At 35.6% G+C, this 12,681-nt stretch overlaps 1 long non-coding RNA gene across 6 annotated transcripts in view; it reads right to left on the bottom strand.

Annotated features, from left to right (window-relative positions):
* Window positions 1-5,269, bottom strand: part of LOC143661003 (uncharacterized) — a 55,523-nt gene extending 50,254 nt beyond the window's left edge. For 5 of the 6 annotated variants that reach the window (XR_013164374.1, XR_013164377.1, XR_013164373.1 and 2 more), the window contains exons 1-2: window positions 5,100-5,269; window positions 4,685-4,839 (exon numbers count right to left, since the gene is read on the bottom strand). This is a non-coding gene — a long non-coding RNA (uncharacterized LOC143661003). The remainder of the gene's footprint in view (window positions 1-4,684; window positions 4,840-5,099) is intronic. The other variant, XR_013164385.1, reaches the window with a different exon arrangement.
* Window positions 5,270-12,681: the final 7,412 nt, after the last annotated feature.

The raw sequence follows: 12,681 nt of genomic DNA, 5'->3' as shown, positions 1-12,681 counted from the left end.
GGAGTATGTTAGCAGTTATGGACTTGAAAATGACAATTAGAAAGAAGTAATGCGATATATTCAGTGAAGTAGTTCCTAAAAAGAGAAGCCATAAAATTCAGATCCTTTGCATTAGACACCTTTGAAGTCCCACATCTGATTATCTCAACGTCATCTGGCTAATGTTTGTGGGGCCAGTGGCCACTTCCTACATCCTCATTCACTGCTTCTGCCATTGTCTTTGGGTGATGTCTTCCCCCAACTCCTGAGTTTGGCTGGAGAAGGCACATAGGTGGCCTCTCCGAGCATAACCAGCAAGATTGAGAAAACAGCCACTCTTGAGACCAGTAGTTGACCTTTGAATTGACCTTTTCACATTCCCTGCCTGCCTGAACTCTGATCCTCATTTCTGTGCTCAGGAATTGTACCCGGTCGTAAGCTGGGAGGTCTATGAGCCTTTACCTTGCATCTGCTTTCTGGCAATCCAGAGTAAAACATAATTCCTTTCAGAAGTAATATAAATAAATTCTTACAGAAAATGGGTTCGTATGATACCACGAAGATAACTAAAACTAACATATTATGACCTCTTTGTATTGAAAACTATAGTTCCAAGTTTTCTAAGAGAAAAGGGATATTACCCAGGAGTTCTTAATTACATATTTAACTGGCAGCCAACTACTTAGGAACAAGGATGTTTATACTATTGTTTGTTTCAAAAGAAAGGGTAAAAAGAGCAAATTCATGAAGATTGTTATAACTACACTACTTTGATTCGTCTATTTATGTTACCGATTCTTCTTCTGCTTTGGACTAAGAATATTTAGTTCTAGAAGAATGTGTTCCTTCTTATTTTAGAACCTACAGGCTATGCTGCTCTCTTCTGTCTATATCTCATACTCCTTCTTCAGAGTCATCTTGCCTTAAGGTCTTCTTTCCATTGGTATGAAAACAAATATTTTATTTCTCATTTCAACTGGCAGTGCACCGCTTTTCATGAATATCTTTCCGGTGAGGTGTTTTAATCTCTAAGGGAGAGCAAAATCTAGTGGGAATTAATGAACTGAAGGCTTCAGAATTTTTGGGTAAATATATAATTTAAATGGAAACTCTTTCTAATGTAAAGAAGGCAGCATCAATGAACTAAGGAAAATATCAGACATTTCCAAACACTGGGATGAACGACATTTCCTTGTCCTTGACAAAGTTTTGTAAATGTAGTTAAGCTCCTTTGAATGCAACACATTAAGAACTATAAAATTGGGGCAATACATAACAATTAAATATATCACCATATGTTAATGGCCATTCATTTTTTTTAACTTTTTTTATTAATTAAAAAAATTAACAAACAAAACATTTAGATATCATTCCATTCTACATATACGATCAGTAATTCTTAATATCATCACGTAGTTACATATTCATCACTTCTTAGTACATTTGCATCAATTTAGAAAAAGAAATAAAAGGACAACAGAAAAAGAAAATGATACTAGAGAAAAAAAAACTATACGTACCATACCCCTTACCCCTCGCTTTCATTTATCACTATTTCAAACTGAATTTATTTTAACATTTGTTCCCCTTATTATTTATTTTAATTCCATATGTTCTATTCTTCTGTTGATATAGTAGCTAAAAGGAGCATCAGACATAAGGTTTTCACATTCACAGAGTCTCATTGTGAAAGCTATATCATTGTTCAATCATCATCAAGAAGCATGGCTACTGGAACACAGCACCACATTTTCAGGCAATTCCCTCCAGCCTCTCCACTACATCTTGAACAACAAGGTGATATCTACTTAATGTGTAAGAATAACCTCCAGGATAACCTCTCGACTCTGTTTGGAAGCTCTCAGCCATTGACACTTTGCCTCATTTTACTTTTCCCCCTTTTGGTCGAGAAGGTTCTCTCAGTCTCTTGATGTTAATTCTCAGCTTATTCTAGGGTTTTTCTCAGTCCTTTGATGCTGAGTCTCAGCTCATTCCAGGATCTTTGTCCCACGTTGCCAGGAAGATCCACACCCCTGGGAGTCATGTCCCACGCAGAGAGGGGGAGGGTGGTGAGACTGCTCATTGTATTGGCTGGAGAGAGAGAGCAACAAAAGAGGCTCTCTTGGGGGTGACTCTTAGGCCTAAATTTTAACTAGACTTGACCTATCTTTTGTGGAGTTAAGTTTCATATGAACGAACCCCAAGACTAGGGGCTCAGCCTATAGCTTTGATTGTCCACACTGCTTGTGAGAATATCAAGAATTCAACTTGGGAAAGTTGGGAATTTACAGAAAAGTTGCAATGGAGAGAATGTAAAATGCTATTTAAGTTCTCTGTAAAGATAAAGAGATAAAAGAATTAGAATCTAAGCTCAGGGGAAGAATTTGGGATTCCGAAATGGAATAGAGGCAGCAGCCAAAATGGACTATTTTTGGCCAACAGAGTAGTCTGTTGGGACACATGCTAAGCTGGAATGAGGGTGCCAGCTTATCTGTATAAACCAAGGATTCAGGACAGGCAGCCTTAGGGGCCCTGCTTGGTGTGTCCATATTTCTCCTGGAAGGCCTGGTCTTGATTCTTGCCTCAAGTAACTGCTATTGTTGAGCTGCTTGTTATTTTTGCTGAACTAAACTTGTATTTTGCTTTCTTGAGTTATGCTCTATGGTTCTTGAACCAAACCTCCAGTACTTTGGGATGTACACCCATTTTAAAGGTCATTTCTTTCTGAAGACTAGGGTTTGGGTATGGGTTCTTACTGACCAAGAACTTCAAATCTTCTAGTTGTTTTTTGGGGAACATAGTTCACTTTGTTTGTGGATGCCTCTCTGGTGCTTACCTTTACAATGCCAAGATCTGGCAGTCAACACCTTGACTGAGCGGTTAAATGTAGCATCACTAACATCCCCACCAGAGGAGACCTGCCATGGGGTACCTCCAGATGTCATGGGAGAGGAGTATCTTTAGGAAGATCCTCTGAGTCTGTCATCTTGGTCTTTTCAGGTGCTCAGTTCCAGTGACAAGAAGGTCTTCACTTTAACTGGGTAAATATTAAGCTAATTATGCTGCAGTATTCAGGTATCTTTCCTAAACTATCAACATTATTTCCCCCCTGGAAAAACATTATACAAAGACAAAGCCAACTCCAAGATAATTTAGCAATTGGAATGTTGTAGGTGAACTCTGTTTCTAGAATGACTACATAATAATTGCTGCTTTAGAATCCTGAAAGTAATTCAAGCAGCCCTATGATTTACTGTGATCAGGTTGAAATAGTTAATCACTCAACAAATATTTATGAATCTCCTTCTAGGTAACAAACTTCTAATAATGCATTTTCCTCTACTAACATACAAAAACATGTAATTTTACTTTCTCAACCAAGCAGAAAATTTCAGTATTTCTTGGTGCCATTCTGTCAAAGATAAAACCAAACCCAATCAAGGATCATGAATGCTGAAAATCACAAAAGTTATGTAGTAACTTTCAGGCCAATTATGATGCTTAGTGTTAGGTCAGGGGAATAAGGGAGGGCTCTATGGCTGGAGTCATGAAGTCACTCCAGAACAGGTGAACCGATACAGTCAAGGTCTTTGCACAGCAAACATCTATTCATGGACATCTAAACACCCTCTGCTCAACCCGCTAGCATGATAATCCTTTGTTTAATGTGCCGCCCCTTTCATGTCATCACCTAACCCCTGCCCTTAAAAACTGCACTCGCCAAAGCCCGTGCGCGGACTCACCTCACTCCCTCTTGGGTTCTGTGAGCTCTGCTCAGAGTGCAGCCAATAAAGCATGCTCATTTACAATCCTTTCCTACTTTCCTTTCTCTCAAATACCTCATATCTTAAAACCTTTCACTTAGAATTAATTCTACTGCTGAGAAAGATATTTATTGGTCTATATTTTCTTGGAACCATTCAAAGTGTCATCCCCATTTTTTCCTCTTAAATATTTTTAATATTAATATTAGTAATTAACAGTATACACTGTTATAATGCTAAACACACGAATAAAAAGAATTAAAAGAAATTATTTCTCACTTGTTTCAATTACATTTACTAGATCTGAAACCACTTATTTCTGATGTCTATTTGAATATCTGGAGTTGATGCATACCTTAAGAACAACTGAGGATAGGATGGGCTAGATTTGGAGTATACTTTCAGTGATACAATTATGAATGCATTTGAATTGTCATTCTTAGCTCCCACGTTGGTTTATTCTCAGCAGGAATAAAAGACTTCAATCTGGATTAAAAGACTAGGTAACTCATAAACTAGTGTTTCATCTTAAAGAAGAAGGAAATACATTCATTTAGATTCTTTGTGTCAAGGGATGATTGACTATTCTTTGCAAGCATGCTTTTTTTTTCTTCCATTTAAGCTGATTTGACAATACATTCATGTTTTTTTTCCCCAGCCTTTTGTTAATTTCATCTTCAGACTGAATCCTCAGATATGCCTTAAGGGACATAAAATTTATAGTGAAATAAGGTGAAGTTTTATCACCTCTATTTGTAATGCTGTTAGGCAATCAGTGCATAAACCATATGAAATACGATAGCAAAAACAGAACGAAACAACTGGATATAATCATAAAAATGCCCCACCCCAAACACTTTGATATTCAGGGAGAATAAAACACATGAAGTCATTTTAGAATGAAGATTCTCATCCCTGAATTTTGCTTTCCCAATACTCACAAGTGACGAATCAAATAACAGACTTGAAAGATGTTTATGTCCTCTATCTTCCTAATGAGCAGGGTTTTAATATGTGGCAAGGATAGTTTTAGTTAGCAAGCTACTTGGTAGGGCAATGGTGTTGAGCTGCAAAACATCTTAATCTGAAGAGATTTCTGCAAAATGAAAATTTTTTGCCCTTTGTCAGAAACTAACCCAGAAACCTATCCTAGATCATTTGCCAGAGTTTGACTTGCCCAAGACAAAAAGTCCGTAGGCAGGGCTAGAGGTGCTACAGCCTGACACAATAGCATAGCAGTTCATTTACCAAAAGCCATTCTAGATTTGTTGAGGATATAGAGCCCTTTCTTCCTCATTCTTAGGAGTTCATTTCGCCAAAACAGTGTGAAGATTTAAAAAGTATCCATCATCTTACCTCATACATCCCTGTACTTTCCTTTTTCTCATTCCAGATTTTGACCCCAAAAGACCATACTGTTACTTAGCACTGGCCCTTGCCACTAGGAGGCAACAAGTTACTGCTTCTATTTCCTTGCTTATCCCATATTTCTTTTCCTATTTAAAGAAAAACATTATGTGGCTGTAGAGAAGAACCTTGTTGCCAACTGAAGTCACAATAAAATATTCCTGGTGATTGTTTGCTCACACTTTTCACCGTCATAGAAGCGGTTCTTAGAGAAGTAGAGATGCAAAGTAGGTGAGGGCACAGCTATTGAAGCCAGATTCACCTCACTCTCCCAATCATTGCTGTGTGATCTTGGATAATTTGCTTAACTTCTCTGTGCCTCAGTTCCCTTATCTGGAAAATGGAGATGAGAATAGTGCTTAGAGCATTACCTGGTTCATAGTAAATGCTGTAGAATTCCTGATATATTTATTTCCAAAGGAACAAAAACACATCAAGGCATCATTCGGACATCTTTTCCACTGACTTATTTCAGGTTCTCAAGTAGTAGATGGCTAATTAGAAAGACTCCTGGTAATGTATCTTTCATTAAAAACCAACTTAATATACAAAATCTGATATAACTACCTTTTATTTTGTGTCCTATACAATTTCAGTTTCCTTGAATGTGTGTTTTAAAAAAATTTATAGAGGGTTTTCTTTTTTCTTTTCTTTTTTTTTTTTTTTGGCATGGGCAGGCGCCAGAAATTGAATATCAGGTATTTTTAAGATGTATGAGTTACAAAACAATGCTCACTATAGTTTTGCATTTTCCATGCATTTTTTTTGGTCAGCAATTAGAAAACCAGAGCAGATGCAGATCAACCAAATCAAATTTCATTTTTATCTGTTGAACCACTCAGGGAAATGCGTTTGACAGAAATTATTTAATGTGCTGGTTTTAATTTAGTTAATATTTCTTTTGTCTTGCATATTTTGTATTATAAATAAAAATTACACAACTACTTGATATTTTTCTAATCTCAGACATCTTATATATCTTGACATTTTAAACATTTCAGAGTTTTATATTTGCTAGACCCCAAATATTTATTGATTTTCATACATTCAGCATTTTCCTAAGTACTGTGTACACAGCAGAAAATGTACAGACATGGTTTCTCTCTGCAAGGGGCATGTGATCTATCTGGGGTGAAGAAATTAAGAAAAGAATGCCACAGAGAAGAAATATTACAACACCATGTATTTACATTGAAAATATCAGTTATAAACAAGCAGGCAGTGTTTTGCGCAGTAATGTTTTGAAAGCAGGTAGAGATAAATGAGAACTTCGTCAAAGGAGGGGTTGGGGAAAATATGTAGTAAGAAGTGGAGCCACTAGACAAGCAAAATTTAATTAAGCAACTGAGGAAAATGTGATAATTAAAGCCTCCTTATATTAAGTTTTTTTATCAGCCCCCTCCCCCAGTAGGTACAGCCCTCAATATAAGCATATGTATCTATAACTTATATCTATAGTTGTTTTAATACATTTTGTCTGTAAATAGCTGGCAATTGGTGGCAATAAGAATGAGCCCACTCCATTTACTCACTTCAGACACGTGGACATTTAAACTTATAACCTTATTAATTAGTTAAGGGACAAAGAGACATAAATTTGGAGATGTTCATAGAAGCTGACACTACCTTAGAGAAAGAAATTATACAATTCCCTGCATTCAGTGGGAATACATTTCAGGCCCTATTGCAAAAGGTGAGTTTTTCTTTCTTCCTCAGATTTCCATAAAACTGAATGGATAAAAATTCCAACTGCATTTGCAAATATATAAAATAATCCATAAATCTCTCAATCTTAGTAAATAATTGATGGCATTTCTAATTCCAATGACTTAAATTGATTATGCTTTTGCTATTAATTTCCTTTCATTAAAATAGCTTCGTGTCTAACTAAATCTTTGAAGAGCTTCATTATTGTATTTCCAGTTATATTCTGTCAGGATGTTTATTGCCTATCTGAAAAGAGACAACAACCAACCAAAAAATCTAGGGATAATTTCCCAAGAATTCATTTCACATGTAATATGGTAATTTTGTCATTTGTAACAATCCACTGTGTCTGGAACCTTCTGTCACCAAAGATTATCTGTAAATATTAAACTGGCTGAAGTGTTTTGATAAACTTTTGAACAGGTTACCAAAACAGCTGACATATTTTATTAGTATATGGCCAGGTAAGACATTTTGAAACTTTGAATAATGATATGAGTAGGAGAAAGAAAAATAATAAATGAGTGATCAGTTCATATGTTTCAGATTTTTAGCTTTTGTAGGAGCAACTTGTAGATAATCACCACTCTATGATAGCAGCATTTTTATCATGTAAAGTTAACCCAATTGTGTAATTAAATATAAAAAGAGACTATTGCCTACTTGATATGTCTGCCAATTTTATTTAGTCTTTTCTCCGTTTTTTTTCTGGTTGCTGTTTTGATTTCTTTTCTCACTAGTGAGGACAGCAACCTTTTCAATTAAAAGTATAAATTTCCTAAGCAGAAGGAATGTCTGTTTTAAAGCAGCCATTGCTACATCAAATTTACCCTAAGACATATGCTAGAAATGGAAGCTGGTGTCATAATGTGCTTCTGCTCCTCTGGGAAACTTTTTTAACTCAACAGTCTATGCAGATAATCATAAATCTTTAAGACAGTAATCCAGAAACTGCTAATGATTGCATTCCTGCATGTTAAAGATATGCAGGGTCAGCAAAAGAACTACTAATGACAAGCATGTACAAGATTGAAATCATGGCCTGCCTGCACAGGGGAATTTTTATGTGCAGACGATGGTTTTCAAGCTTAAAAGTTGCCAAGGAGCTCCATTGCCACATATTCCAAATGATGCACTGATTAAGAAAGGTCACTATGTCTTTTGGGAAGTTGACAGTTGTGATATAGTAACTATGCAAAGCCGCAAGTCTCTGGAGTAGTATTTGTGTCTAATCTATACGGTCACAGGAAATATAACTGCCAGGAATGCCATATTCATCACCTTGAGTAGTTTTATCAGCACTACCTGATGTCGGACTCAAAAGAAAAATCACCAAAAATCTGCTTGGCCATTCAATCATGTATTTGTTGGTGAAATGTGCTTGGGGCTAACTCTGCCTGGGTGCTCAGAATATATAGATGAAAGTAAGATAATGTCCCTGGCCTCACTGTGCTAAAAAAGGCCGGCTAGTGGGGGCGGTGAGGGATAAATAAAAGATTATATTAGAATGTGATAATTGCTATAGTAGAACTAAAATCAAAATGTTAGAAGTGCTAGGTCTACTTGGAGAAGTCACCATAAAAAGTACATCTAGTAGCCTGTGAATAAAAGAGACCTTATATAAGATATAATTAAGGATCCGTAGTTTTGCATGAGAAAATCCCGAAAAGGAAAGGGATGTTTTTAGCATTGTTGAAATTCTTTACTGACCACTCTAGCACTAAAATCTCTGCTCTGATTCCGACTTTACTGCTTTTCTACTACACCACACAAGCAAAGGTCATTTCTTCACTATTTTACAAATCTTTATTATGAGCCTATTATATATAATTGCCTTTACTGGAATCTGGGGTTAACAGTGCAAGCAATGTAGAAATATTTTAAATGTGATAAAGCTTGTATTGTAGAGGTGGTGTATATTATTCAAATGAATACAAAAGTAAATTATGAGAATTCAGCTTTTAAAGTGGAGGGCTGTGCTGTTAACAGACCAACCCTCCTGCAGTTAATAACTACAGAATCTGTACAAAATGTCAACAACCACCACCTGAAGGTCTGGAGCATAAGTGAAACGGAAGAAGAAATTGGTACAGAGTAACTTCCTTGTTACTGTTTTAGCCTGTGCAGGACAGTCACTGCTTAGCCCAGTGCAGTTGAAGCTCTATTAGTAAGCTTGCTAGATTCTAAAGAAAGAGAAGGAACAAGAGGTATCTGTAAAAGAGATTTATAAAAGTATCTCCTGCAACACTATGAATGCAAGAGCCCCAAATCCCTAGAGCAGGCTGTGAAGCTGGCAAGTCCGATGAAGGGTCATGATGAACTCCACAGGAGAGGTTGGCTGGCCAAAGAAGCAGTGGAAATTCTCTCTTCCTCCTCAGAATCTCTAACCAATGGGATTGCATTCTGCTGATTGGATTATCTCCTTGTGGGAGGCATGCCCTTAGTTGATTGCATTCGTGGCTGATTACATCTACAATCAACTGACTGACTGAATAGCTCAGCCTTCTGGCTTATCAGTTAGATAGGAAATATCCTTGTAGTGATGGCCAGGCCAATGCTTGCCTGACCAGACAGCTGGGCACCATCACCTAGCCAAGTTGACACCCGAACCCAACTAGCACACCTGAAATGTTTTGGGTCTGAAGAACAATTAAAAAGACTCTAGAGAGGTCATAATCACCAGAAAATCAGGGGGAAATTGCGGATAAAGAGTGCCAAAGCAAAGGAACCCCAAATTCTCAGTCACCTCTTGCTAAGAAGCTGGTTGACCCAACGTACAAGTACCTTAGCTAAGGTAAAAACAAAAGAATAAAGCAAACATTTACCAAGACTTAATCTGCCATCCACTCTATTGAGATAGCGTTTGGATTATGAGTCTCACCAAGGTCATTACCTGCTCAAACAAGAAATATCAATACTTACTGAAGGAATATAACAGAACCCACAGTGTTCACAATATAACATAATGTCCAGGATAAAATTTAAAATTATTTGACATATGAAGAACCAGGAAAATGCAACTGAGTTCAAGGGAAAAGACTCATTAGAGGCTAACACTGAGATGACCCAGCTGGTGATAGTTCAAGGACTTTAAAGCAGATAGTATTGCTACTTTCAATAAGTAAAAGGAAGTAGGCTTGTAATGAGTGAAACGATTTGAAATATTTGCCTGAGAAGATAAAAGGAAAATAAAATAGAATGAGCAATTAGAAATTTTGGAATAATAAGAAATACTTGAAAGAAAAGTTTTACTGAATGGGCACGGTAGCAGAGCTTGAAGATGGTTCATAAAAAGTATTTAATCTGGAAAAATGGGAAAAAATAGAAAAAAATTAAGTGATTCAGTGGCATGAGGGAAAATATCAAATTGTCCGTGACCCATGTAATCGGAGTTCCAAAAGGAAAGAAGAAAATAAATGAGAGAAAAATATTTGACTAAATCATGGCTCCAAACTTTGCAAATACGGGGAAAAGCAAATTTAAGAAATTCCTTGAACCTCATTTAAGTTTAATATGAAGACAGCTATCCCCTGCCACATACTAATCAATGATTTGAAGCATAGATGAAGAAAAAAATCTACAAAGTAGTCAGTAGAAACAGTATAGAAGGACTGACCTTTTGAATGATTGTTGGCTTCAATTGAGAGGCAATGGAGTCCATACAATAGTGGTCCGATATCTTTGAAGAGTTGAAAGAAAAACCTGTAAACCCAGAATTCCAGAGCCAACGAAAAGATCGTTCAAGAACAAAAACAAACTAAAGACAGTTTCAGATAAATATCAACAGTTATATTTGAACTCAGAAAATTAATGAAGAATGAATTTATCACTGGTTTTATGAGGCTATCATAAGTCAGATTCCACAACCAGTCAGATAATTTTTAAAAAGGAAAGTTAGTTTAGTATTCCTCATGAATATGTGTAAAAATTAATAACAAAATACTTGCTCATTAATTCATGATTGAATATGGTTCATCCCAGGAATGTAAGATATTATATATGAAAATCAATCAATGTAACTTCTCAAATGAACAGAATAAAGAAAAAAAATAGACACAATTGTTTTCAATAGATGCTGAAAAAAAATGTACCTTCATTTGTTGATAAGCACTCATAGCAGTTTAGTACATTTGTACTTTTCTCAGTAAAAGACAGCTATAAAAAACCAACAGCTCACATCATACTTAATAGTGAAACACTGAATGCTTTCCCCCGAAGATTAGGAACCAGATAAAGATGTTTGCTTTTACCACTTCTGTACAAAATTCTACTAGAGGTCCTAAATATTGCAGTAAGGAAAAGAAAGAAAAAAAATTGCATCTGCAGTTGACACAATGTGTTATGTAGACTATCCTAAGGAGTAAGAAAACAATTAGTGGGTTTTTAAAATGTTGCATTAATAAGGTAAATATACAAAAATTAATCGTGTGCATGTATGTACAAATGCATACAAGGGTACACACATAGAAGCAAATGTTTACAAAATCAAAATAAACAACACATTTTCAGTATTTCGAATGCTTAGGATTAAACTTAGTGATGTTCAAACTCCTAACTCAAAACTATAAAACATTTTTGAGAAAATTTAAAGAATATGCAAATAAATTGAGATATATGCAATGGTTTTGGATTGGGATTGGCATTGGGTTAAATTTTAAGATTAACTTGAGAATTGCCATCAATACTGTCTTTTGCAAAGAAATTAATCTTTTGTAAAGAAATTAACAAGCTGATTCTAATATCTATGTGGAAAGTCTAAAGACGAAGGATAATAAAAGTAATTGAGAGAAAAAACTGGGGCACTTACGTGTTTCTAAGACTTATTTTACATCGGTAGTTACTCAGCCATGTAGCATTGGTTCAAGAATAGGCATATAGATCAATAGGAAAAATAGAGAATTCAAAAATAGAACTATACACATATGGCCAGTTGATTTTTTTGAAAAAAAAAACAAAGGTGCCAAAGCAATCAATGAGGACAAAGTCCTTTCCCAAAAGATGCTGGAACTATAAAATAGCCAAAATGACGAATAAGATGAACAATGACACTTTACATCATTTGCAAAAATTCACACAAAATGGATGGTAAGACTGAATATAAAAACTGAAAATGTAAAACTTTTAGAACAAAACAGAGAATCTGTGTGACTTTGATATGGGCAAAGATTTCTTCAATCAGCCTAAAATGTATAAAACATAAAATAAATTGTTTTATGAAGTTTTTAAAAGGCCCTTGAAAGAGAACTTTAAGAGAAGAAAATGCAAGTCACAACAGGCAGAAAATGTTCATAATGCATGTAATTGACAAAGGACTCATACCTGGGATATGTAATATATTTCACAACTCAATCATGAGAGGATAAACACCAAAAAAGTAATGGGCAAAAAATTTAAATGGATATTTCATAAAAGAACCTACCCAAATGGAAATGCGTGAAATACGTGTGACCTAGTTTCTCATTGGGAAAATAGGAATTAAAACCACAATGAGATATTACTGTGCTCCCAGGATAATGGCTAAATTAAAAATCTGACGGTAATTAGTTTTGGTGAACATGTGGTACTATTTGAACTCTCATATGCTGTTGATGGGAATCTAAAATAGTACAACCACTTAGGAAAAGTAAGCAACTTGGCACTGTCTTAAAATATTAAACTTTCACTTACTATATGATAGTATTTATCCAAGAGACCCAGATAAAGGATACTTGTCCAAGAAGGAGGAAAACATACTTCAATTAAGCTGATAAAATAAAGATAGACAAGTAGGTAGTTAAGTAGATAAATTAATAGGTAGATAAATCTATAGAAGGTCAAGAGACAG

This window comes from Tamandua tetradactyla, chromosome 2 (assembly GCF_023851605.1).
Source record: "Tamandua tetradactyla isolate mTamTet1 chromosome 2, mTamTet1.pri, whole genome shotgun sequence".
Lineage (NCBI taxonomy): Eukaryota > Metazoa > Chordata > Mammalia > Pilosa > Myrmecophagidae > Tamandua > Tamandua tetradactyla.
Note: the sequence above shows the minus strand (reverse complement) of the source record. Positions and strands in the feature narration are given on the sequence as shown.